This window comes from Platalea leucorodia (genome assembly GCF_965183815.1).
Source record: "Platalea leucorodia genome assembly, chromosome: 7".
Taxonomy (NCBI): Eukaryota; Metazoa; Chordata; class Aves; order Pelecaniformes; family Threskiornithidae; genus Platalea; species Platalea leucorodia.
In genome coordinates this window covers 21,081,405-21,108,124 of record NC_138829.1, presented here as the reverse complement: position 1 = coordinate 21,108,124, position 26,720 = coordinate 21,081,405, and positions in this window count along the sequence as shown.

Here is a 26,720-nt window from a genome sequence, read left to right as displayed (position 1 = left end):
TCCCCGCTTCTGGACTGCGACTTTTCTAGATTTGTTACTTTGTCTTGGCCATAGGTTAAGATTTGATAAGCAGGGAAGAGAACCCAGTAATACTTCTCCTGAAATGGCAGATCTGACCAGAAATCAGGAAAGTTTTATTTTTTGTCAATATTTAACTGTGATTATTCTGACATTTCTGATTTTAGCTCCCCAAAATACTTTGAAAAACACATAGCGAACAGGGGGAGAAAACACATAGTGAACAGGGGGATGTAAAGAGAACAATGGAATCAAATAAGCTGTCGTCTTTAAAACAGCAACAAATAATTCACTGTGCATTTTGGCAAAAGTTCACAGATGGGAGGGAAGAAAGATTTTATTTTGTCAGAAAAAATCACCTTTACCTAGGAAATAAGCACATACTGGTATTACAAATATATTGAAAAGCAACAGAAAAGGATTTGATTCTATGTATATGGGGAACATACGTTTATTAGTAACACAGAAGTAAAAGTATATTCAATACTCATGTAATGTCTTGCTGCTTAGAGTGGGAAATGGCTGCAGTGTCATTGTCAACTGGGGAATTTAATTTTGCCTGTCTACACAGGAATAAAAAACACTAGAAGATTTATAACATCTGAGAATGCAAAAAAAAAATGTAATAGATGTGCAGTGGTTGCTAGTAGAACATCAAAATATGCCAATAGCTGTCCTGCATATGGCGTTTTGCATCCTGCAGTTTTTTAGGTTTCAGTTTTAAATATAGGGTAACAATTCTCAGACAACATTGCAACTGTGGCCAATGGAAGAGGCAAATTCAAAACATCCCTCTTTTAAACAGTGGATGGAATTAAGATCCACATCTGACACCTTTCACCAAAGAAGCTAATGCAGTGGTTTGAAATAATTCTCTGATCGATTATGTCCTGCAAGTTCAAAACCCATTATCAGAAATGACAGAGCAGCAGGTGGAACAAGATATATATAGATTGTTGCAGGTCTTAAGCAGTCCGACAGACATGAAAAACACTGAGTAGTATGTGAAACTTTCAAATACTACTCATGGAACGTACCTGTCTGACAAACAGTAACTTTTCCAAGTCCAATACCTTCTGGAAAGATATGTGGAGTCATATTTATAGGTGGATTCCATATGCTGAATTTATATTTAGATTGGTTTATAAATGTGAAAAATTGAAATATATAGTTAGAATATTCCCTTGCAATAATGTAGTTCTTCTAGATCAAAGGCTGTGCACATATAAGTGAAATGTAAGCTATAAAGATACCTGTAATAGATTTCACCAGAGCTGACAGATACTTTACATAACAGAGGCCTTACAAATGAATGTCTAATAATGTAGAAGTAAAATATTTTTTCATGGTGATAGTAACTTAAATGCTACCTGGGTGCTCCTCCCAGGATAACCATAATTAATAGGGCTCTAAAATTACCCCCTCATTTTCTTTTTCACTTTTTCCCCAAAATATTCTTTCTTATTGTTTTTCTAACAGACTTTATTGTAAAATCAGAGTACCACATCCCTCTATGCTGTCCATGGAAACAGGCAGCTGAATACTGTATGGGATATAACTGGTCAGGAGAGTTTCACGAAAATGTGTTTTTCATTGGAAAACACTGTTCAACATTTTTCAAGTTTTCTGAAGTTCAAATTTAATCAATTATCTTCTGCAATACAGTCTCAAAGTGCTTGTCAAGGCTTCAGCTGACACTTTCAAAAAAGAAAGCTCTAATTTTAATTTTTAATAAAACCTGTAAACTTCTCTGAACAGGAAGATTATTCTGTCCAGGAGTGATTTTCTTTTAATTAATAAATGTCAGCATTTCATCCTAATTCAGCATAGGAATGTTTTTCAAAAATTTTATCTTTTGATGGGCTGAGAATGTGCACTGTTCCTATCTCAATGGGAAATCTTTAAAGAGCAATTTTTCTCAGGTTACTCTAAATGCCTGCTCTGAGCACCTCCTATAGGAGCCAGGCTTCCAGCAGGTCCCTTTCAGAGATTGCCTTTAAGATTTCACAACTTATCTGTCAAGGCAGACAAAATAGACAGGTCAAAAAAGATACAGTGAAATAAAGAGAGAAAGGAGGAATAATTCTCACAACCCAAATAAGATTAAAATGGGTGAAACTTTTTTAAACTGTTACTGATGGAGCTAGTCCATCTGGCAATGCCCAACACCACATTTCTAAACAGGTTAGGGGTTTTTAAATATACAGAACATAGCTGTTGTGTGTATTTTAAAAGTGTAACTCTAAGAAACAAGAGAACTCTAAATTAAAGGTTTATAAACCTCACAGAATATTTCCTCTTACAACAGCAGATCCCTCATGACGTCATTGATGGGCACACCTCAAACTTGTATTTAATAATTCCCTCAAGTAATGAGAACAAACTGCCTCTCTCAATTGCTTGGACTGAAAGTGCATTTTTCATTACAAACTATGAATATACCCCCCAAAGGTAAATATCAAGATGATATCAGGAAAAAATGTCAAATTAAAGAATTTTTAGTTCAGCAAGTGGACCGCAGGCTTATGATCTTACAGATAATAAATCTTCTACTTCTGCCTACCTCTTCTACAACACAATTAATGTGGGAAAATTACTGAGAGTAAGATGTGGTCAGAAAGAAGGACAACATGGCATGGAAGTACCAAAAGGTGGTAAGAGAATAAACATAGAGATGCCAGCTTGAAAAATAGGTACAGAAAAGTGCTAGTTTTACTTGGCTACTTGTCTAAATCAGCAGTTGCATTGGCAGATACTTTATGTAGATTGGCCATGAAGACAGTAATTGAAGAGCATTGTGAAACCGGTGAACACGCAACACTGAGGGTCTATATTGAGAGCACCCAGATCGGGTTTGGCCCCTCGCAGCCTGTTGAAGCGACCTGCGAATTCAGGTCTAGAAAACCCTGCAAAATAAAACAAACACAGCTGAAAAAATGGATCACCTTCCAAGTGGTAGACTCTATGCGTGTTGTGTCTGCTCTTCCTAGTTGTATAAAGCAGTTCTGCTCCCTGCATGTTAACTAAATAATTTTAAAATCCTACTCTTGATTTTTGAACAGCATTGTCCGATCCAAGTTACCCTTAAGAAATACAGTGGACCCACTGAAGTTACAGCAAAATACAAGCTAGTCTGTTGGCATAAACTTTTTAACACATTTTGAAAGTTGGTTCTAAGTGTACCTTTTTGATGAACAAAAGACCTTAAGCAACTTTCTGTCAAATGCTGCTGAAAATAGCTCTGAAGGAACTCAACAAGAGCTGCCTAGCACATCTGGGCCATTTAAATGTTCTGCCTGCACAACAAATGTGATAAAACTCAGTCTTTATGAAGTGGTACATTTTCCCATGAAACTCTGACTATTCAGCTTTCTCACAGAAATATCAAACAGCCCATGTTGGAAGGGACCTCAAAAGATCATCTGGTCCAACTTCTGTGGAACCCTAATAAGATTATCTAGCACCCTATCCAATCGCATCTTGAACACCTCCAGATGGGGACTCTACCACGTCCCTGGGGAGGTTGTTCCAGTGAATGATTGTTCTCACTATAAAAAATTTATTTCTTATATTGAGATGAAACCTCTCCTGGTGCAACTGGTACCTGTTGCCCCTTGTCTTCTCTGTGTGGCTCCCTGTGAAGAGAGAGCCTCCGTCTTCTTTGTAGCTGCCCTTTAGGTACTGGAATACTGTGATAAGGTCCCCCCTAAGCCTTCTCTACTCATGTTCACATGCTGCTTTCCTGCTCACTCAGAACTGCTACATGACTCAATGACTATTAGAATCCTTTATACATACACATTTAATATATATAAAATATATACATATAATGTTGTGTACTTATGTTTACTAAAAAAACACACAAACGTAGCAAGAATATTCCTTTCAGTAGCTTTGCCTTAAAAAACTACAAAGTGTAGGTGCATTTATTTATTGTCATGCAATAAGAGAGGGAAAGGACTGTAAATAACCCCATAAAACCTCTACACTAAAAAATATCCTGCTTAAGCTATGGCTCAGCTTCTGTGTTTGGGGGCCAGATGCAAGAAGTGTTGGGTGAAATACATAGGCTATATTACACAGCAATTTGGATTATCGTAGCTGTCCCTTAGGGCATTAAGATGCATGCATCTTCAGTTCTTTCCAGGATAGCTATTGCTGTTGCCAGAAACAGAGAATATTTTGTACAAAACTCACAGCACTTTCACCAGATATATTTATGCAGAGTCATTTAGTGTCCAAAACATAGGTGAATTGCTCTGGGTTGTGGGAGGCAACAATTCCCAGGCTCCATTTTCAGCTCTGAGACTGCTTCATGTGGCTTGGCCGAGGGCAAATCACTTTAAAATGTCTGTGTTTGAATTTCCCATCTGTGCAAATGCAGATGATAAAACTAGCCTATCTCACAGAATGACAGGAGACATAATTAGCTAACATTTGCACAGTCATCTGAAGGCTCTTTTTGTCTAAGTGTGGTTCTTGCCAGCATATCCAAAGAGATTTTTAGTGAACATTGCAGAATATAAAAGAACAGAAACATATAGAAGTTTACAAAGTCCTGAAAGTCTGCAAGAAAGGGGTCAGACATTCTCAAAAGCAAAGGTGGGAAAAATATTTTACAGGTAAGGTTGCATTACATGAATATGAGAATCAATCAGAGAAATCTCACTGAAGCAGTGCACTAAGAAGAGAGTTAGATGGGTTTCTAACATGGGTGGAGAAAAAGGTTTATTGGTCACTGAAAATAGCGATCTAACAGGCAGAAGCTTGGTAGTACAGCAGTTCTCAAAAGTCCTAAATGTAAACAAAAACGAACTGAGTGTGTTTCTGGACGACAATAAAATGGACCCTCAAATAATTATTTATCAAAACAAAGTCTGTATCCTTTTTGTATCAGGCCACAGCTTAGCTGCACAGAAAATGCTTTGCCACACTTTATTAGCAAGGCAGGGCATGAAATGTTAAATGGGACCCCAGTCTGAATTCCAACAGGGAGGACCAAGTGGCAAGTTAATGAAAGGAATTTTACCTTCAGATGAGATGAGCTGCTAAATATCTCAGAAGCTCAAATTGCCACCTTGTGTGATGGCAAACAGCAGTATATTAACATCAGTTTTGAGGAATCAGCTTAATAGTGGCAATTACAAAACCACAGCGCAGAATACCTATTCCTCAGCCAAGCATCACTTAAATTCGTGTGTAGAATGTCTTAAGGCTTAAGTAAGGGTTTAGTGGCATGCAGACTAGACTGGGTTTATGAAAAAGGATGACTTTCATTCCTAATGCAGGAAATTTGTCATTTCTACGCACTTAAAGAGCATCTTACTGACGTAGAATCTCACATCTACAAACACATCTTGGAAAATAAATCAAAAATAAACCAAAACCTTTTGACTTGAATGAGTTCCCTAGTATCACACGGGCAGTAAAAAAGTTTGCATCGTTACCTTTCTTTCATGGTCCAATTATGAATATTTTAGTGTTTCTGCATCTCAGCACTGAAACAAAGCCAACATGAAACTCTATCCCGTAGCTTTCTGCGAGATAGTTATTCACAAGCTAGGGCATACTTATTTTCATACACTTACTTTTTTCCTTCCCCAGATCAGTGAAGCAGTAAATAGAGAGGGAAAAAAAGGCTCTCTCCAAACAGCATCAGATCAGTGGTGCAGGAAATAGCCAGTAACTCCCTGCAGGAGCATATGCATTCTTAGCAAATTCTACCAGCAAATGATAATCATCCAGTTAATTATATTTAATTGCTCTCTGCATCAAAACAATAAATAATGAGAGAGTCCAGTGCTGCTTGTTGGAGATTATAACTTGACATAAATACGAGAAATACAAGCAAAAGAATAAATATGCATTCAGGTCTTCAAAATTGAGTAAAAAATAAAAAAGGCTGAGTGTAAATGTTGGCCAACATCTATCTACAGAGCCAGAAATTTCAGAGCAAAAAAATCCCAGTTTTTCTGGGAAAATTGCTATCAATGAACCTGCATGAAGAGGACACTGCATGCAAGAACTGTAAGACACAAATATTTAATGGGGGGAGGGGGGAATAAATTTTGGTAAGAAAGGTGGAAGCATGAGAAATGGGGAAGGGAGGAGGACTTAAGCAAAGGAAGGAAATATGTTAATGATGGCAGCTGTTAGGTTCCTGGGGGAGTTACGGAAGTCCCAGAAGAGATTCACTTCACAATGTATTAGACAAAACCTTTGTAAATAGACTGAAGGGGGCAACCCTGAGTAGAGAAAGAGTTGGTTTAGGTGATACACTATAACTGTCTTTTCCAGTTTAGCAATCTGTAGAAGGCATGAACCCCACAGAACATGGATTATTTAATTTATTACAGTATTCTCCTTGGATTCTTTGAATAAAATTTAGAATTTCATCTATTTTTAGTGCTTTTGCTTCAGATTCCATAATGCCAGTGCATCTCCATTTTGATAGCTCTTGCAGCTGATAATCAATTCTGCAACCCCAGAGCATCCCATGCTTCAAATCAGAGAATTATTTACATTTTCAAGTTGTTATTGTATTATGTATATATATTATTGACTTATATATAAATATATATATGTAAATATATATATATATATACTCTTTTAAAATGCATGTTATTTTTTGCTATTTAGTAAAAAATTGCATCTTTGAATCAGGGCCCTTTCAAGTTAAGCCAAAGTAAAGAGAAAAATCAGATCAAATCCCAGAAAACACAACCAGTCAGGTTGCTAATCGGTATGAGTGGGAACTGATGGAAGTGTCTGTGAAAAGCACTTTTAAAGATCTTGCATATTCTAGAGTATTTTGAGGGGCTAGTAAGAGGAAGCAAGGTCATTACTGAATTAATTACTTTTATTTTCCCAAAGCTGAAGAAAAACTTCAGCAAAAATTCATGGTCAGAAAAAAATAGGCAGGAAAATGTGACTTTTACATGGGAAATTCTGTCAGAAGAATTCATTAGAAAGCCAAAACATCATTCCAAGATTGAGAGAGGACCGTTTGTGGATAAAAATCCCATCCTGGCTTTGTGGCAAAGTGAATAGCACAATAACAAAAAAAGGGTGTGGAGAGGGAAGGGACATCGTGCAATAAAAAGTGCACACTGGGGAGAAGAGGGCAGTAATAAATAAGCTAGACATTTCGATGTACCTGCAGTTGGCAGGGGAGCTTGATGGGATTAGAGGACTCATGGCTGGCATGATTAAGAATGAAAATATTTTTAAAAAGAATATTAAAAACAAAGAACAAAAGCCAATCATGCAGCCACATTAGAAGATGGAGAGTGTAACTGCTAATACGATGGCAGAGATTTTCACAACTGCTCTGTATTTGGAAAGATATTTGAGGTTGCCCTGTTCTCACAGGTTTGGGTGAAAAATTTTCAGCATACAAGCAACCGAAGGGAACATTAAACATCTCTATATATCCAGCAGGCCCAAGTAACTTGAGCTAATGGTCCTTTAAGAGATGACAAAGGAGACATCTGAGTCACTGATATTAAATCTGGCAAGCTGCTGTGTGGGTTTTTCCACTGCTCCACCAGCAGCACAGAGGTTTAGTTTGCCAGTTAAGTCACAGGTATTACAACTCTGTCACATTACATGCAATAGGTTACAAATGTCTTGGTGTAAAAGAGTACTTTGGTTATAATACAGAAGTACATTTATTTCCTTCACAAACATATAAAGTGAGCTTATTAATTTTCTGGAGAAATACAGGATAAAATCCAAGAGGTAGAAGCTGAAGCCAGGTAAGTTCTCATTTTAAACTGGGCTTGTATTTTTAACAGCAAAGGTGAATGATCCTTTTAACAGACTACTAAGGGCAGGTATGGATTCTCCACCTTTTTTCTTGTAATCAAGATCAGATACTCTTTTGGAAGAGATACTTCAGTCAAGCATGAGCTGATGAACTCTATGCAAAGGTAACTGGGATCAATTCAATATTCCACAGCACAGAGAATGCAAACTCTATAATCTAATGAGGATTTTTGGCCCTAAAATATAGGAAAACGGGAAAGCTCTGAAAGACAAATTTTGCTTCAAAATTTAAACAATATTTGAAACTATTTATTTGCTTCAAAATAGTTTCAAATTATGGATCGATAGAGTTCCATGTTATTGGTTCAGAAGAGAATAATTTAAAAGCATCAAAACAATATCAGAGTTAATGTTCTAATTTCAGTGAAGCATTAAAATCTCATAGCATGTCATCCCTGCAGTGAAGGTACTTGCAATCATGCAAATTCATGCAGCATTCACAAAGGAGGAGGAACAATGATCCCTGCTTACAGCTTGGGCCTCTCAGTTAAGCACTGGGCTTCCAGCTGCTGCATCTCAAACAGGCACATGTGGGGGAGCTGGAAAATCACATCCACTCTCTCTCTTAAGAGAAGGCAGCATACCCTCCTCTGTGCACCTGCACCGCCCTACTTACACTGACTACAGAAACAGCATGGGACTATCATTGGCACTGACTTTGTGTGTTTTTCCATCAACTGTACTATTGTCGTCTATGAAATAGCAGGGTTAGAGATGACGCTTCGCTGCTCAGAGGGACAAGACATCATCGAGTCCAGAATCCAACTTCTGTTTTGCATTGGTTGTAATTGTTTCTATCCAGCTGTTTTCACCAGGAATGATCCCTGAATGATACCCAAGGGCACTAGCTGAGGCTGGAAAAAAGAAAGATCTTAACCAGGCTCAGCAGAGACAAGGTGCCACATTTTGCTTTTTGCATTTGAATCACCTTCACAATCTATATGTAGAAGATGCCTCTTTCTCCTTCCCTGCACTCTACTGCATAAGCTGAGGTTGAATACGTGAATTGCCTTGTAATCTGATCTAGAGATGTGAGGGTCCAAAGGAAACAGAAAAAGCAATTCATTGCTTTTGAAAGAAGGAATGGGGCAAGCAGAATGCCCTAAAATTGAAAATTTTGGGGGGAGACCTAGTAAGATATGTTTTCCCAACTCTGAGCAAGATTTGTAAAGATACTGATGCAACAGTTCATTTCTTTACAATTTTTCCTATACTTATTTTTAAATGGATTTACTTTACTTCAGAGCATTATATTATTATAAAGGAAATTATAAATACTATAGATCTGTACACAATGTGCTAAATTTACTATTACCCCTCAATTCTGTTCTGTTTTTATTTGTATCTATATAGGAACAGCCTGCTTGCTTTCCAAACTTTAACTAGAATTTAAAATGTTTATTTACCTGAGTTCCTATGTTTCTATTAAAATTCTGGTTTTGAAGCCTGTAATATAATCTTGTTTTATGCTTACAAGTAAACAGCATTGATATTTTCTATACTGAACATTTTAGCTTTCCCTATTTTAGAGATGTCACTGAACAAAGAAAAACACTCAGCATACAGCACAACTTCATCTCTAATGACAAGTATATACAGCATTAGTCAAAACTGAAGAATTTATAGTTATATCATAAATACACTCACCACTACCTTTTAATGCACTAGAAGAACACAGAAATGTATAAAAACAAGTAAAGTTCAGCTTTCACAAGCAAGCAACTTTTGCCAATATTGTAATATTTCTCCAAACTTTGTTAAGCTTGTCAGCAGTAGTACTTTTTTCTAGACCTTCACAATTGTAAACCACCATCATTTAGCTGCCTCTACCACAGGGTATTTCATTTGCTGTGAAACCAGGGGCTTGGCTAAGGACCTGGAAAGGATTTTTTTTTTCCATATGGCAAAACTAGTAAACTTCTGCATAAGTTTCTTCACTGTCCTCTTTTATCCACAGACTGCACCAGGGAGTAAATAAGGAGAGTAATGCAGCGGGCCCTTTGGGCACCCATTCTGAGACACCACACAGTGAAGAAAGCAGGGGAGGCAAAGGGCAAGGTATTTTTACTGCTGCCAAACGTGTCAGACCTAATCTGGCTCTGTCGGCTCTAACCCCAGACCAAGAAGTGTGGGAAAGCAAGGAGCAGAGACACCTGAGACAGATGGACACAAGCCATCACAGTCCTGGGAGCAATCTAGTCACGCTTACCAGGAGCTGTGCCCCAGCTGAGAAGTCCAGCCAAGAACTGGGTAATCAGAGATCACTAGCTTGCAGACAATGGTTGGCAAATCCAGGTACAAAATGCACACAGTGCAGAGCTGCACTGGGGCTCAGAGGATCAGCTCTCTCTGCTTTGTGGAGCTGGAATGGGATACCTGTACTGTGCATGTCTTCATAGCCTATTTTTACTACCTCCAGCACTCAAGAATCTGGCAACTTAGGTTTTTGGGTATACTCAAGATCCCTTTAAGTTACAGAAGTCAAGGTGTCTATAAGCAACTCATTTTTATATACCTTTTCATTAATGTCAGATGAATTGTATAGTGAAACTACGCTGGTTGCTTATCCCACAGCTGCAACAGTTGGTATATTACAGTACTGCGGCCTCTGCATTTCGTCACACTACAGCAACCACACCTGAGTGTTCCCATGTATTTGGGAGATGGCCTACATTAAAGTAATTTTTATGCAAAAAGTTTTAGGTTCCCTAAAAATTTTGAGCAAAACATGAAAGTCCCAAAACACTTATGGTGACAAGTAGAACTATTTCAACAGGCAATTTGAGCATTTCAGCACAAATACGCCATCACAGGAGTCCTGGCTGTTTGTTCTGGTCACCTCATACCCTTGTTCTTCTCCACAGAACCCCCTCCTTGAAAACATCACAGTAACTCAACCTTCAGCAAACAGCCTTCCCCAAAGATGTAAGATCACGACTCATCAGAAGACACACATTTGATCTCATTTCAAGAGCAGACTTGGAGTCAGGAGTCAATCCCATTACGAGAGGGGAATGGCCAGGCCTATTCAGGACAGTACACAGAGTGAGTTGTTTCTTGTTGAAAAAACAATTCTTCAACTCTATCTACGCATCATAGTTTTTATAGTTCATGTTTGCTTGTTTCATAAAACGTATGAAGTCATTAGCATCATATCTCAGCACCACTTTTATACTTGTAGCTGCTCATTAACAAAAGCAGTTAATCAATAAAGTTGCATAACAAGACTCAGTTTGGTAGACGTTATATGCACCTGATGTTCAAAACTAATTTTCCAAGACAATGAATGAATTTCCTAGCATAGTGACCTTTGTAAAACCAGCTTAGTGAAAGCTGCATTCCAAAAGCCTTCAGTGGTGCAAATTTTAATGTATAGAAGACTTAAATCAAGTTCCAGCACAGTGTATAAAAGGACAAGCGCCCCTGTCAAAATGGGTTGAAAGCTAATGGGGTAAGTCCCCTCAATAAATGAGGTGTGATTTCATGGCTAACGGGCAGATGTTCAAATATTCCACCTGCTGCTTTGCTAAAAAAGTGAAATACTGATGTAATAGGGTTTAATATAAAAGGCAGCAAAGCCAAGATTCTGGGCAGAAAACACTTGTCCAAATCCCAGGGTTTCTGTGATTAAACATTCAAAAATCAGAGTAAAATGTTTCATCTCTAAATAGTCAGTTTTAAATAAAAGTATACTTACATAGAAAAAGGCTCTTGTCACAAACCACAGGCCCATATTCTTATAAGTTTACCTGCTTCTTTTTACTGCAAGCCTAAGACCACTTTTGGTTCTCTTGTATGAGAAAGGTCTTTATGCACACATAAACCTGAAAGCAAAGATTGAGAAGTCCTACTCAAATTAATAAATAATCCAAGAAATCACAAAGTCAAAAGATTGGCTTAGATAAGGTTTGGTGGCTCAAGCCTCAGAAGCACAGTTCCTTGTGCTGGAAATCATGGAAAAGTGCATGATAATACTTTCTATAAAAAAACTAACAAAACCATATGGAATCACACAACACTTGAAACAATGAGAAACTGAGAAAAAACAAATACAGTCCAGTAGAAACTGTATTTCACTACTGTCTAAGGTCATAAACGTGGAGAAATGCCAAACATCACAGCCTGGAAGGTCTGGTTTTTATTCTCTAAGTTAAATGGATATTTTATTCCTGAGGAAAAAAGAGCCCAAATCTCAGACTTAAGACACACATAAGAAACCTGCATGCAAATATGTATGATGCCCCTAGAAATGAGTGACAGTTGTGAGATAGGTGCTCATAATCAGAGAGATAAAAGTAATTTGAAGCAGCAGAACAACTGATCTAACCCATCAAGTGACAGAGACATCGGCCTGCTAATGCCCACTGAAAATCAGTGAACAACTTTGAAGACCTTTGAGTTATTTCTGGTCCTTAATGAAAATACAGACTGGAACTTCCAGTGGTTTTCAAAACATCTAAATGTCTAACACCCTCTTAAATCAGTCCTAAAATACTGCATAATTGCATATCACACTTCTCTTCAGAATAGAGTTGTTCATATAGTATTTAGCTGAACAGCAGCTCACATGCACGTGGTTGCAACAGCTGTGTGTCACTGGAACAAATGAAGTTAATGACAATGATGAACTAAGTATCACAATTTGCCTTTTAACAAAGCTACTCTTCCCCTCTGTGCTGGATTGCCCTATTTAAGTTCAGAGGGAACACTTGCAAACTGTGCAACTGCAGTAGCTGAATGGCATCAAAGCCAGTGGCAGACCATAAGCAAATTACCACAACCTGGGTCTTTGGAGAGAGAGCCTTTGGAAATAACCCAGCTCAGTTATCTCACTCATCTCCAGTGAGACGCAATCTGAACTTTCATCGTAGGCTCTCTGCTGTTTTCATCCTTTTTTGTCTGCAGGGTTGTTTTGCATTCTTCTTTATTTCCCTTTACATTGTGGGCAACTATCCGTTTTTCATAGCAATTTACATGATTAAATAAAAGCTGTGAAAAAGGGAGCAAATCCTTAACAGACATATTGTCTTAAGGCTTGCAGGAATCATACACCAATAATCCTAGTGATTATTGGGAACTGGAGCAGAACATTAGAAACGTCAAAAGGAATTTAGCTTATTGGAGATTTTCTCTCTCCTTTTTAGCCATTAGTGTGTTCAGCCTCTTCATTTTTATTGTTATTCTAGATCATAGTCTTTCAAAATGACACAAATAGTTTTATTTCTTCTTTCTATTAGAATAATTTCCATTCTCTGTGGTCAGAATGGTCATTATTAACTCTGCATAGCACTCATATCTAGGCTAAGAGGTTATCTATAGGCAATTTTTTTCTCTCTTCTATACTCCCTGGCAACTTATTGCAGGTTAACTTTGAAGGTGTAGCCAGCCACTAGAAAAAGTAGACTGGAAATTAGGGGTTTGCTAAGCCTCAGAGGCAGCCATCATAGCTGGCAAGTAACTGAACAAAGAGGTCTAGCCGTTGCCTCTGCCAGTCTTTCTCATCTACTGTCTCTTTCCCTCTGCCTGTTCAGTTTAGTCTTGCTTTCAGCAGGAAGCAACCCAACACTGTGAAGCCTCATTGTCTCGTGACGCATTTGGGCAATGGCAGTTTCTGAATGTAGCAGGGAGTAGTTTCTTAATAACAGCTGTGGTTTCAATATACTTCAAATGTTCACTTCTTTTTCCTGTTACTTTTACATTAGAAGAGCACAGTCATCAAATTCATAACTCCAGGTACCTGTGATGCTGCCAGAGACAGCAACTTGACTCCATGGTAATCCAAGGTTTCATCTCTACCTATGGTATCATCCATCACACAAAAGCCAGCTGTAGCACAGCATTTTTTTCAGGTTCAATGAACTATCCTAACTATACACACCAACTTCCTTTCATCTCATGCAGGAAACAGCTTAGGGATAGTTGACCTATTAATCTTGTTACAGCTGCATATTTTCTGATGCCCCGATTTAATGAGGAAATGAGACAACTATTACAATGATACTGATACCAAGACACATACACACTTACATATGCATTGCTGGGAAGAAACATTTTGCAGCGGAGCGTGAAATACAACATGGATGCAAGAAGATGTCAGTTTTGGGGTAAAGAGAACCAGAGTGGAACTCATATATTTACTATGAAGTTGTAATTCCATGGTAAGGCTGCAGAATTAGAGATTTGATTAGATACTGCTGAGCTGCTAAGGTAGAACGTGGGCAGTCTACAGAACAAGGCTCCTGCCTTCTGGCTTCAAAGCCATTTAGATTCTTTGCACTATTAAAAGGAGGCCATTAGGATGCACACCTAAGAAGTCAGAGAGCAGCTTCTTACACTTAAGACTCGTGCCCATCTCATCAGGCTACTTGTTATTTCAAGGTTCCTCTTCTGTGGGATTTTGGGGAAAAAATAAGAGATCCCACACTCTCATTTTTACTAGAATGCAAAACCATACTAGATTATATAGCCTCAACAACATTTTCCTGCTCAGAAGTAGCTGGAAAGCTACAATACTACAATATTGTAGCTACAAGGCTATAATATTTTCCAGCTGGAAATATAATTGCATTCGAGATGAAGGTGCAACTGGTATGGATCAATAAAAAACAATCCTTCCCCAAAATATGGCTCAAACTCAAACTAGATCTGTTTCAAGTCTTTCTATCTGTCCAACACCACAAACACTATAGCTGTGCTACTGCTCAAGTGAAGAAAGAGAAGGAAAAATACAGAGCATTTTATTGTACCCCCATCATCGTAGAATTTAAATTCTACTGTCAGAGTCCTACTCTAAGACAAACTAGATTATAAAACGGTCACTTTCATCCTTAACTATATCTATATATTTAAGATGGATTGTAATGCTTGAAATTCCTTTCCTCCCCTGCAAGTTGAGAACCTCAGCTGCTGTAAACTGGCATCAGCCTTAGCAAAGTTGTGCCAGCTTTTACAGCTGAAGATCAGATTTGTAATTTCCATGATTCCAAGTCACAGTGCTTTTTGGTTTTGCTTGAGAGGGATAATGGAAGCTTCAGCAACTGGTGAAGTCAGCCACTGTATTATGTGTGGAAGCCACAACTCAGTGTTATTTGTGCAACAGGGAATGTGAAAGAGGAGGTCAAAGAGTTCCCAGCACACTTGTCAGCACAGAAAGCTCAATTGTCTGAAGGAAAGGGCAGCTATTGAACTCCATTGCGTCGGGCTTTTCTACTAAACAGCAAGTCCTGTGAGGGAAAGGATCTTGAAACAACTGCACTTGCCAGCAAGAATAGCAACAGTAGTATGAGGCTTTCCTATACAGAGCATATAAAGCTATGAGGAAAAATAAGAGGTCAAAACATGCTGAAAAAATGTTGCATGTTTTCTCTATGCTTTAGGACACAGGTTTCCTTTTTCACTAGATTTGACCTTATATGAATGTTATCAGTGGCCTGAGAGCAAAAAGAGCCATGTTTACTTGAGCAGACAAACCATGAATAAGATTATGTTGAAACGAAAAATTCACCCACTAGTTGGCTCCGTGACACTAGCAACTCTGATGTAACTTGCTGCTAGCAGCAAAGCCAAAACAAGGTAAAAATATTACTGATGTACTTCGCTGAAGTACATTTTAAAAGTTTTTAAAGTTGTCACCCATATGTTGTGCAAATGGGATCAGATATTACCTGGGAACTGCTAAGTGGGAATAAATCTTTTCTATAGGTTTTGTAGATGCTAGTGAGAATAAAAGATTTACATAGAAACAAAACAAGCAAACAACTATTAAAATAATCTGTATCCCATCCTTTTCCAGTTTCAGAAACTAATCACTTGTATTGGCTCTGGCTGAGATGGAGTTAATTTTCCCCATAGCAGCCCTCATAGTGCTGTGCTTTGTATTGGTAGCTAGAAGGGTGTTGATAACACACCAGTGCTTTGGCTACTGCTCAGCAGTGCTGGCACAGCATCAAGGCTCTCTCTCCAACGCTCCCCCCTCACCAGTAGGCTGGGGGTGGGCAAGATCTTGGGAGGGGACATAACCAGGACAGCTGACCCAAACCGACCAAAGGGATATTCCTTACCATCTGATGTCTGCTAAGCAATAAAGCTAAGAGAAAGTGGGGGGGGGGGCATGCGTTATTACAGCATTTGTCTTTCGGAGCAACCACTACGTGTACTGAAGCCCTGCTTCCCACGAAGTGGCTGGACATCGCCTGCTGATGGGAAGTAGAGAATAAATCTTTTGTTTTCCTTTGCTTATGCACATGGCCTTTGCTTTTGCTTTATTAAACTGCTTTTATCTTGACCCACAAGGCTTTTTTCCATCTTATTTTCCCCACCATGTCCTGCTGAGGAGGGCAGTGATAGAGTGGCTTGGTGGGCACCCGGCATCCAGCCAAGATCAACCCACCACAGTCCTTTTTGGTGCCCAATATGGGGCATGAGATATTCGAGATAAGGATAGTGACTGGGAGAGGTAATGGGCAAAACATGGACTGAACACTGCTGGAGAGTGAAAAGTGGAATGATCGTGGGGAATTTCTGCTGTTTGTAATTGTGGTGAAGGGACGAGGTGTGGATTGTGTGTAAATTGTCCACTTTTGTCTGGTGTTGTGATGATGTTATTTTGATTTTGGTGTGGCGAATTCTTTTTTCTATGTGAGTGAAGTTTGTGAAGATCATGAAGACTGTGTGATAAATGTGGATTTTAATGAAAATTCTTACATATGTGATTCAGGGAGGTGAGGGATGGAATGTATTGGGTTTGCATGGCAAGGTTTTGGTAGCAGGGGGGCTACCAAAGGGTGGTTTCTGTGAAAAGCTACTAGAAGCTTCCCCTATGTCCAACAGAACCAATGCCAGCCAGCTCCAAGACAGACCCACTGCTGGTCAAGGCTGAGCCAGTCAGCAACAGTGGTAGCACCTCTATGATAACATATTTAAGAACAGGAAAAAAAACCTGCACAACTGCAGCCATTTTGAGGAGCAAGAATATGTGAGAGGAACAACCCTGCAGACACTAAGGTCAGTAAAGAAGGAGGGGGAGGAGGTGCTCCAGGCGCTGGAGCAGAGATTCCCCTGAAGCCCATGGAAAAGACCACGGTGAGGCAGGCTGTCCCCCTGCAGCCCATGGAGGTTATCGGTGGAGCAGAGATCCACCTGCAGCCCGTGGAGGACCCCACTCCGGAGCCAGTGGATGCCCGTGGGAAGCCTGTGCTGGAGCAGGCTCCTGGCAGGACCTGTGGACCCATGGAGAGAGGAGCTCACTCTGGAGCAGGTTTGCTGGCAGGACTCGTGACCCTGTGGGGGGTCCATGCTGGAGCAGTCTGTTCCTGAAGGACTGCACCCCATGGAAGGGACCAATGCTGGAGCAGTGCATGAAGAACTGTAGCCCATGGGAAGGACTCACATCATTGAATTTCATAGAAGACTGTCTCCCATGTGAGGGACCTCATGCTGGAGCAGGGGAAGAACTGTATGGAGTCATACCAGGGCCACCTGTATGAGATTCAACAAGGCTCAGTGCTGGGTCCTGCACTTCGGTCACAACAACCTCATGAAACGCTACAGGCTGGGGGAGGAGTGGCTGGAGAGCTGCCTGGCAGAAAAGGACCTGGGGGTGTTGGTTGAGAGCCGCCTGAACATGAGCCAGCTGTGGGCCCAGGTGGCCAAGAAGACCAACGGCATCCTGGCTTGTATCAGGAATAGTGTGGCCAGCAGGACCAGGGAGGTGATAGTGCCCCTGTATTCGGCACTGGTGAGGCCGCACCTCGAGTACTGTGTTCCATTTTGGGCCCCTCACTCCAAGAAGGACATGGAGGTGCTGGAGCGTGTCCAGAGAAGGGCAACGAAGCTGGTGAAGGGTCTAGAGCACAAGTCTGATGAGGAGCGGCTGAGGGAACTGGGGTTGTTTAGCCTGGAGAAGAGGAGGCTGAAGGGAGACCTTATTGGTCTCTCAAACTACCTGAAAGGAGGCTGTAGCAAGGTGGGGGTCGGTCTCTTCTCCCTAGTAACAAGTGATAGGATGAGAGGAAACAGCCTCAAGCTGCGCCAGGGGAGGTTTAGGCTGGATATTAGGATAAACTTCTTCACCGAAAGGGTAGTCAGGCATTGGAACAGGCTGCCCAGGGAAGAGGTTGAGTCCCCATCTCTGGAGGTATTTAAAAGATGGGTAGGCGTGGTGCTTGAGGATATGGTTTAGTGGTGGACTTGACAGTGATAAGTTAATGGTTGGACTTGACAATCTTAAGGGTCTTTTCCAACCTTAACATTTCTATGATTCTATGATTCTAAGAGTGTGAGGAGGAAGGAGCAGCAGAAACAAGGTGTGATGAACTGACTGCAACCCCCTTTCCCCATCCCCCTGCACTGCTCAGGGAGAGGAGCTAGACAAATTGGGAGTAAAGTTAAGCCTGGGAAGAAGGGAGGTGTGTGGGGAAGGTGTTTTAAGATTTGGGTTTATTTGTCATTGTCCTACTCTGATGTGATTGGTAATAAATGAAACTGATTTCCCCAAGTCAAGTCTGTTTTGCCCATGCCGGTAATTGCTGAATGATCTCTCCCTGTCCTTATCTCGACCCACAACCTTTTCGTTATATTTTCTCTCCCCTGTCCAGCTGAGGATGGGGAGTGACAGAGTGGCTTTGGTGGGCACCTGGCGTCTAGCCAGGTTTAACCCACCCCGATAGTACTGTGGTTGCCTGACACAGATAAGAGCCACTAAGCCAAGCTAAGAAAAATGAGAAGGAACCTGCCAAGTTTCTTTATCAAATTGCATGAAACAGCAGAAAGATAAAACTATACGGTTGCCAACGCTTACAGTTTTATCTTTAATCTTGAGACATATTATTGGAGCTGAACAAAACTGGTCCACTAACTAGGCTGCTTTCAGGAATCTGGTCGCTGGACTATCGGCACTGTAGGACCTGTAGCATGAGTGGAAGCCAGGTCTCTGACTGCACACATACTTCCTCCAAAAATCTTCTTATGTGTATGATCTTCTGTTTTACAGTTCTCACAACTGATAGGCTAGAAGCAGGCTTTGCAACGTTTCTGAATATACTTTTAAAATAAAATATTAGCAGAAAATACACAAATCATTAAAAAAATCCTGAATTTGACACTCCACATTCTGTTTCATCTTTTTTTACCAAGTTTTTAGAAAAAATATCTGTGTACAGAGAAATCATTGTTTCTCTTCATGGTCCCCAGTTCACTTGAGTCTGTATACACCTTAACACTATAATAACTAGTCCTTCTTTTTCCCATTCCTGCCTTTTTACTTCCAGCATTTCTTGTCTTCACTAAGCCCTTGATAATTTTCCATTGTTCCAAACTCCAGTCATCTGCAGATACACAGAGCAAGCTGGTCCTCTGCGTAGACACCCTCTCTAGCATGACCACTGTACTGCCCAGATTGACTTGATCAAGTATTTTAACTCTCACCCATTCCAAACAAAATACTGTTGATAAGCAGATCTGTCAATTACCCATTTCTCACACCATCCTGTAACTATAGAAAGAAGAACTGGGTAGAAAAGAGCGCAAAAGTAGGGAAATTAACCGAGTCATGCATATTTCACTGCAAAATATAAAAATTTCCAACATTCTCTATAGTGCTGCTATAGGTGAAGCCTTGAGACTTCATTTTTAAGAAATAAAATTTAGCTTAGAGCAGTAACATGTAAAACCTCAAAAATGTGGTTGATATGCATTTTAAGAGCTCAAAAAGAGCTCTTGACCTTCTCTCCTTAAAAAAAGTGCCAGAGCTAGCATTTGTACTCTCATTTTAAGCCAGTCTAACAGTTTTGCTAATTTATGATTTTTTGAATATTTGAAGTTAACAATAGGGAACAGTTTTACACTTGTAACAGACTAATGTATCAGTTATTAGCACAACGAAGGATAACATTTCCCACTTCATACAGGCATACCTCTAACCTTGCATACAGGCATACCAGAACCTGAACCTGCTAAGAGGAAATTATGAGAACTTTGCTTTTGTCAGTATAGTAAAAGTGGTGTGCAACTGCTAGAAAGAAATCAGAGTCCTGAAGCTAGCAATCAGCAAGCAGAAAATAGTTTCAGGAACAGAATAAAATGCAGTGAGTACTCAGTATATACATTGTAATTTTAAAGACAGCTGTTAATAATTTTGTACTGAAGAGATATATAACTATATATATATATATATGCAGGTATGTCCTGCATGGATTTACTAGGGTATTCCATGTCCCTGCAATAGTGCTGGAAGTCATATTTTCCATGTAACAGGCTCTTTTCCAGTTCCTTCCTCTGTGGGACAGAGTCAACCAGCCAGAGCATGTCTTCCAGACTACTGAATGGGAAATTTATTGTCCCTACTTGTGGACTTGTGTCTGTTACGTGACCTTTGACTGGGACATGCCCATGACACATGTATGAGAATAGGGGCAAATGTCCCCATTAGGTGACCCCACTCAGAGAGGAGGAGGAGCCTTAGACTCCTAAGCTTTAAGCTTTAGACTCACAAGAGGTCTGTATCTGTATTGAAGGCATCAGAAAGCTCTTCAGAGCAACACCACAAGAACAGGCTTTGGCACACCACTGCTAAATCCATTTTGGCAGAAAATTCTTTCCAATTGGTGCTACAGACTTTTGTAAAGGGCTCTCACTGAAAAAAAAAAAGAAAAAAAGAGATTATAACTATAGTGCCATTTTTTTGATATTTTTAATATGAAAGAGAGAGCCAGGTTCCCTGCTGGACATTTTTAACTTACGGAAGCTATGCTCATACTTAGGAGCCACAAAAATAAGATGCCTTTCTACCAAATTTTGAAGTAGCATATGTGGGAAAAATGGAAATTTGGAAATGGTGATGCAGAATTTCACAAAAATTCACGTTTCCCAAACTAAGTAATATATGACCCCGTTCTACAAATATAAATTGCTATGGTATATTTTATATACCATATATATGGATCAGCCCTTCATGTAATACAGAGACCTATGAATTATTTACCTGCTGAGAGAGTGGATAATTCTAGATGCTGAAGGGGTTAAAGCTTGGGTATTTCTCAACTTCTGATTTGCTCTAAGTAAATTTTCTTTTTCTTAAAAGGCACACCTTTCATTGTGAAGCAGGAAAGGTTATAAATTACCTAAATAGAGATTAAGATTTTGGCTTCTCATTTGGCAAATAGCCTGACAATGCCTTATACTAAAGGGCTACATGATTTTGGCAGCAAACCTTGTGGCCAGGAAAACAAGAGCTGTGACCTCAAGTAGTCACTGTCTTTACGACATGATAAACAAACCATTACCAAAGTAGTTATAGAGGTGTTTTGTCAGTATTTTAACTTGTGAGGTTTAGCCCTGTTGTGTTGTGCTCAATATTTTGTTACATTTCTTTCGTGAAAATACAAAGCTCATCTTCACTATATTTATTGGGTGTGTTTTTAAGTACCATCTAAATGGAATTCAAGCTCTGAAACTTTTGGCTTATCACTAGTTTTAATAATCAGAAACTAACTTACTGGCTTTAGAAATCTGGATATTTAATCTCTGCTTTCAAAAACCCAGATCTGGAGCAGCATATTTAGCCAACGCTCCAACACAAGCACTGAGCAGACACATACAGGATCTCTTCTGGATTCAGTGCTTATGAGAGTACACAAGAACTATCTCAGGCTTGTGATTTAAGTAACCACCAAAAAAAAATAATAAGGAAACTGAAAAGGATCTCAGACTCCCTCCCATGCTTCTCCTTCATGTCATCTCCTAATGGTAGTTCTTCATGATTTCCAGGCTACATCCTGACGACATCTAGCCTTGCACTCAGAACTAACTCGTAGTTCCTGGAACCGAACGTGAGTTGAACACACTACATCACGATGACACACGGGCATTCGAGCCCGCCTCCTTTTCCCTAGCCTCTTCCTGTTTAAAGGTCAAGCTTCCATGCAGAAGACAGCTGGTTACACAAAAATACCCAAGGCACAACCAGAATCGGAGGCTGGACTCGGTTTCATCAAACACTTTTTGAAATGTCCCATACCACCTCTGTTCAGAAGTATTTAAGAAGTCAAATAGAACAGAAACATTTTGCAGATCTCATACAGTAGGAAAAAAAAATGTTACATTAGACCCTCTGTAGATCAATATTGAGAGCATAAGGATACTGCGCACACTTCTGCTTCTTTACCTTTGGATATGCTGGGCATGTCTTCTTTTCATCAGCTCATTTTGCGGAAGCCAAACGTACTACTCTATACATCTTGCTCACATTGTTTTTTTGCTGGGATCATTGTATAAAGCAAATGCAGGTCTTAATCTTAACATACTCACTCTGGAGCTGTCTACAGGGTAAACATTTTTTTATTGTATACGAACTGTAGACACTCTTTGCACTGAATGATTTCTGCAAAAGAAAACATTCCTCTTTGGCATCTGTATTTTGCTATCAGCAATAAGAAAGAGTCACTTAATTCATGAAAGCACTTAGGAAATGAATCTATCAGGTCTTGCCAACACTAGCTTTCAAAAGGCTATACAACTCTGAGTACCAGTAGAAGACCTGTTCACAAAGGTCTATGATGTATTTCCTAACACCATTACTTATAGACGATCAACAAGCTGGTTTTATGAGACTTTCCCTGACTAACATAATTTTTAAGTGACAAAAAAGGAGGTTTCTATGTAAGAAAAACTCACACATACATTTTGCTTAAACAAGTGTTATCAAGACTAAGCTTCTGGTGGTTGATAGGAACTTGTGATGAGTCTGTAATCTTCCAAACACCATTTCAGGTTTTTGAACTGCAACTAGAAAAGGTAAAGGTGTGAGCAAATTTAAAACACAAAAAAAGAAATAAACTGCTTTGGAAGTTCAAAATTGGAAAAGGCAGGTCAAGCATATAATCAGCACGGAAGCAGGATAGCGTAATTTATGCATTCAGTTCCTCATTCTGCTTTTGACTGCAACTGTCATTTCAACTCGCTTGAATAGAGCTTACCCTCCAGCCTTTGGTTTTCTTGTTTATTCAAGTTGAGAGATCTACAGGGAAGTGATACTCAGCTGGCAATGGCCAGAGATTGTAATCTCTCAGAGCAACCATAAGCCTGGCTCAAGTTGGTGTTGCAGCATGTAACATCACGGCTCTTCCAGAAAGGACGCCAGATTATCTCGTCTGCCTGATACAAGCCACATGGCCTTGCCACAAAGGTGAGGCAATGCACAGAAGTCATCTTCCCCTGGTGTGTAGCAGCTGAATCACTTACCAACCTTCTCCTGAGAATAAACAGTACACCTTTGACCTGGTATCTGCCTTTAAGCCTTCTCTTATTGAGCATGATACCTGCCTTGATATCAAAGCAACAGGTCTATTTTCTGTTGATATCTCTGGGTACTTATAACAGTAATATCAAATAATATCAATCAGCTGAACCACTCCTCCTTAGAAAAGACTGGGAATCAACAAGAATATGACTGTATCAAGAGCCATGATCTACTTCATCTAGCAGCAAGTAAACCGGTAAACTGGTAATTCTCTAGAAAACTATAATTCACCTAGTCCTTGCTCTATGCTTATACAAAGCTAGTGTAAAATTAATAGTATATGCTTATCATGGTTGCAAAAACTTTCTATAAGACCTACTGAAATCACAGTAAAGTTTACATAAAATAAAAATAAAGTGACAGTTCAGATTTTAAATTAAATACTACATGATTCACTCAGCTCCACCATGTAATAATCTCATCTATTATGATAGCTTTGGAGATCTCTCACCCTAACAGTCTGACTCACTGTGTAATCTGAGATAAGGCTTTGGACTTCACATTATAATTCTCACACTGTGATTATATTACTAAGAACAGTTCACCAAAATGTTTTCTCTTATTAACCCCTAAGTTCCCAAATTGGATATCATAAAACTCAACTAATATTTGCAAATCACCAGCATAAATCAAACCTCGCAGTCAAGAATCACAACTCTATCACTGCTTTTCCCCTCTGGAGGTGTAACCACACTGTTTCTAACTCAAGGACAAGTATAAAACACGTGCAAGACCAGAAGGAATGAAAATCCTGATACTGTGGTAAATGGTACAAGGCATTTAAAAAATGTGTTATGATTCTTTTTAGTATTTAAAAAAAACCCTTGTCTTGGCATGGATTAACAGCTTCATTACTTTTGTGGTTTACATTTTCTCCACAATGGCATGTTGCTCCTCTAATAAAGAGCTGATGCTCTCTTCATTTCACTTCTCCTATCTGATTTAGTTAGAATGTGTATAACTTGCATGCTCAGAAAATTTATTTCAGAGGGTGCTAAATGACTACAGATGGAGCAGTGAAACACATTTTGGGGTCCATTTTTCTGCTTTCCTTTTAGACTCCACCACTTTTTGTTACACAGGTGCAAAGATTTAATTCACCTTGCCTCAACTGATAAGGAGCATCCTGATTCCTCAGTAACCAGTGGGATAGTTTCATCCTGTAAAGCTTCCTTTTAGCAGCAGCTCACAGTGTCTAATTCTGTTACAGCTGCAAATACCAAATGTGTGCAGTGGGGAGCACTTCCCTAGGCTGAAACCATATTTCTTGCCATAAAGAATAGTCCATTTATACTATTTCAAGGGCCTGTGATGAGATACCATTTACCAGGCACAGCGTTACCTTTAGGCGATTTAGGCTTTTCCTATGCCTCTATATTTCACCATGCTTGTATCATACCCTAAATGGAGAGAGTAATACAGCCTCTGCAGGTAGAAATTTTTTGTAGTCTCCTGATCTATCAGTCCTTATAGCTTCTAGGTGGTGAATGTAGGGAAGCTGGGAGATGGACTGGATGTTGTCCCAGCCTCTGAAGTTAGGTCTACATTGCAGGGTTAAAAGGAAGTCCAGGTCTGCTTTCTGCCCATGTTGCTGGTATCACCTCAGTTGTTGCTGTCCTGTTGTTACAGTATGTGGTGAATGTAGCTTAACAAGTCATATATAAATCACTCACTATTTTATTCAATTTTTCCCTTTTTATTCCTAGAAATCATAGGATATTCATTACATTTCCAAATGATTGTTTAATTCTCAGTGAACACAGTATGTGGAATTGAAAAGTATCCATCAATTCAGAAAACAGTTTATTCAATAACAAATATTTCACTGTACGATGAAAAGGAATATAAAGGCAATATCAAGCTGGGAGGACAAAAAATGATGTTTCCAGGCATTTTGAGAGAGTCAGATGAGAACAGAAGGTACTGAAAGGGACATGTCTTGCCAGAGGTACTTCAAAGTGAAAGGAAGAAAGCTTCTAAGGGCAAAGGAAGCTCACTCTGTGAGATGATGGTTTCACACCTAATTAAAGGTTGACAGCAAGGAGGGTGCATTCAGCGACTTTATCCATTTACAAGTGATTGCAGTGAAAGCAAAAATAGAAGAGGATTTCTCTGTCATTGAAGGATATCACCCTCTGCACCAAATACTGAAAAACATGCTTATGAAGGATAAGTTTTAATTTATTGGAGAGATACAGAACCTGGGTCACAGATGACCAAACAGATTTTGTACCTGTCATGATGACACTTGATTTCTTCAAATGCCCAGCTGTCACTGCTCATGTCATCATCTCTTGAATCACTGACTGCTTCAAACAGTATCTCCTTGAGTCATATTCTGCCTTTAGGATTTTCTTGAGTTCGAGAAGTTCAAGACTGCTTTCCCAAATAACATCTTATGTCAAAAAATCCTCGCGTAAAGGTTTATGAGAAGAGGGGTTTTTTTGTTTGCTAGCAATTTCCTTTTATTAATAAATTTTACCCATTATTCTTCAAGCAGAGATTAGACCTAGAAAATGTTAGGTATCACAGGAAGTCTTCTGAAATCTAAAGCTTCAAAACTGAGACAATCAGAAAAGGTAGTCTAATATATATGTTCTAACACAAAATTCCTAATAAAACCCTTTCTAACCATTTAATCAGCTCAGTCACCCCTGGCAACTCATTTAGGGGCCAACACCAAGTCTTTAAACAAATCTTAACTCATATTTCCAGTGAGTGCTTAGCTTCTTTTGGACATGGAACAAAGAAGAAGATTCACCATTATATATAACTGGCCAATTCGTTATGGAAAGTATAGTTGAACTGAAATAATTTACACTGAATTTCTTTTCCCTGGAAGTTAAGCACCCTTTCGTTATTTTACAATATGTTCAAAGCAGTCAATAAAACAATATTTATCTAATATTTGCCCCAAAACATCACATCTAATTTCAAACTGTGTTATATACAGCTGAGCTGTGACATGCAGTTCAGGAGAGCAGCTTGCCACAGTGGCTTCTCAGCTTCACCAATCATCGCAGCTAGCTTCACAAATCACAACACAGCACATGCCCCATTATCACCATGCTTTCTGAAGTATACCAGAACTCTTGTTGTGCTCTTTCCTTCTTTTCCTTTGTAAACACTGAAATATCATTTGGTTTTTTTACGAATGAATTAGCCTCTGCCAGTTTCTGTCAGTCAGGTGAATTAGCCACGTTTGCTGTAATATCTATAATAAACTGTACACTGAAAAATCAATGAAGGTCATGAGATGTTAAAAGAGTAATCAAGACAGCATTCTTGGGGTTCATTATACTTTTCATTTCCCTGGGCGAAAAAAAAGAAAGATAGTTTTAAGGTAACAAAATAAACTCGTCTCCTGAGGAACATGAACCATCCATTTAAAATTCATGCCTTTGTAAGTGTACAAGCAGCTATAACAGGTGTACCAGAAATTATGTTATTTCAAGGCCTTGACCTTTTTAATAGTGTTCTAAAACATGCCGTTACCAGTTCAGTTGAAACGAGCCATGAGAAAGAACCCCTTAAAATTATAAGATGGAAACATTAGAAGCAAAAGGAAAATAATCCAGAT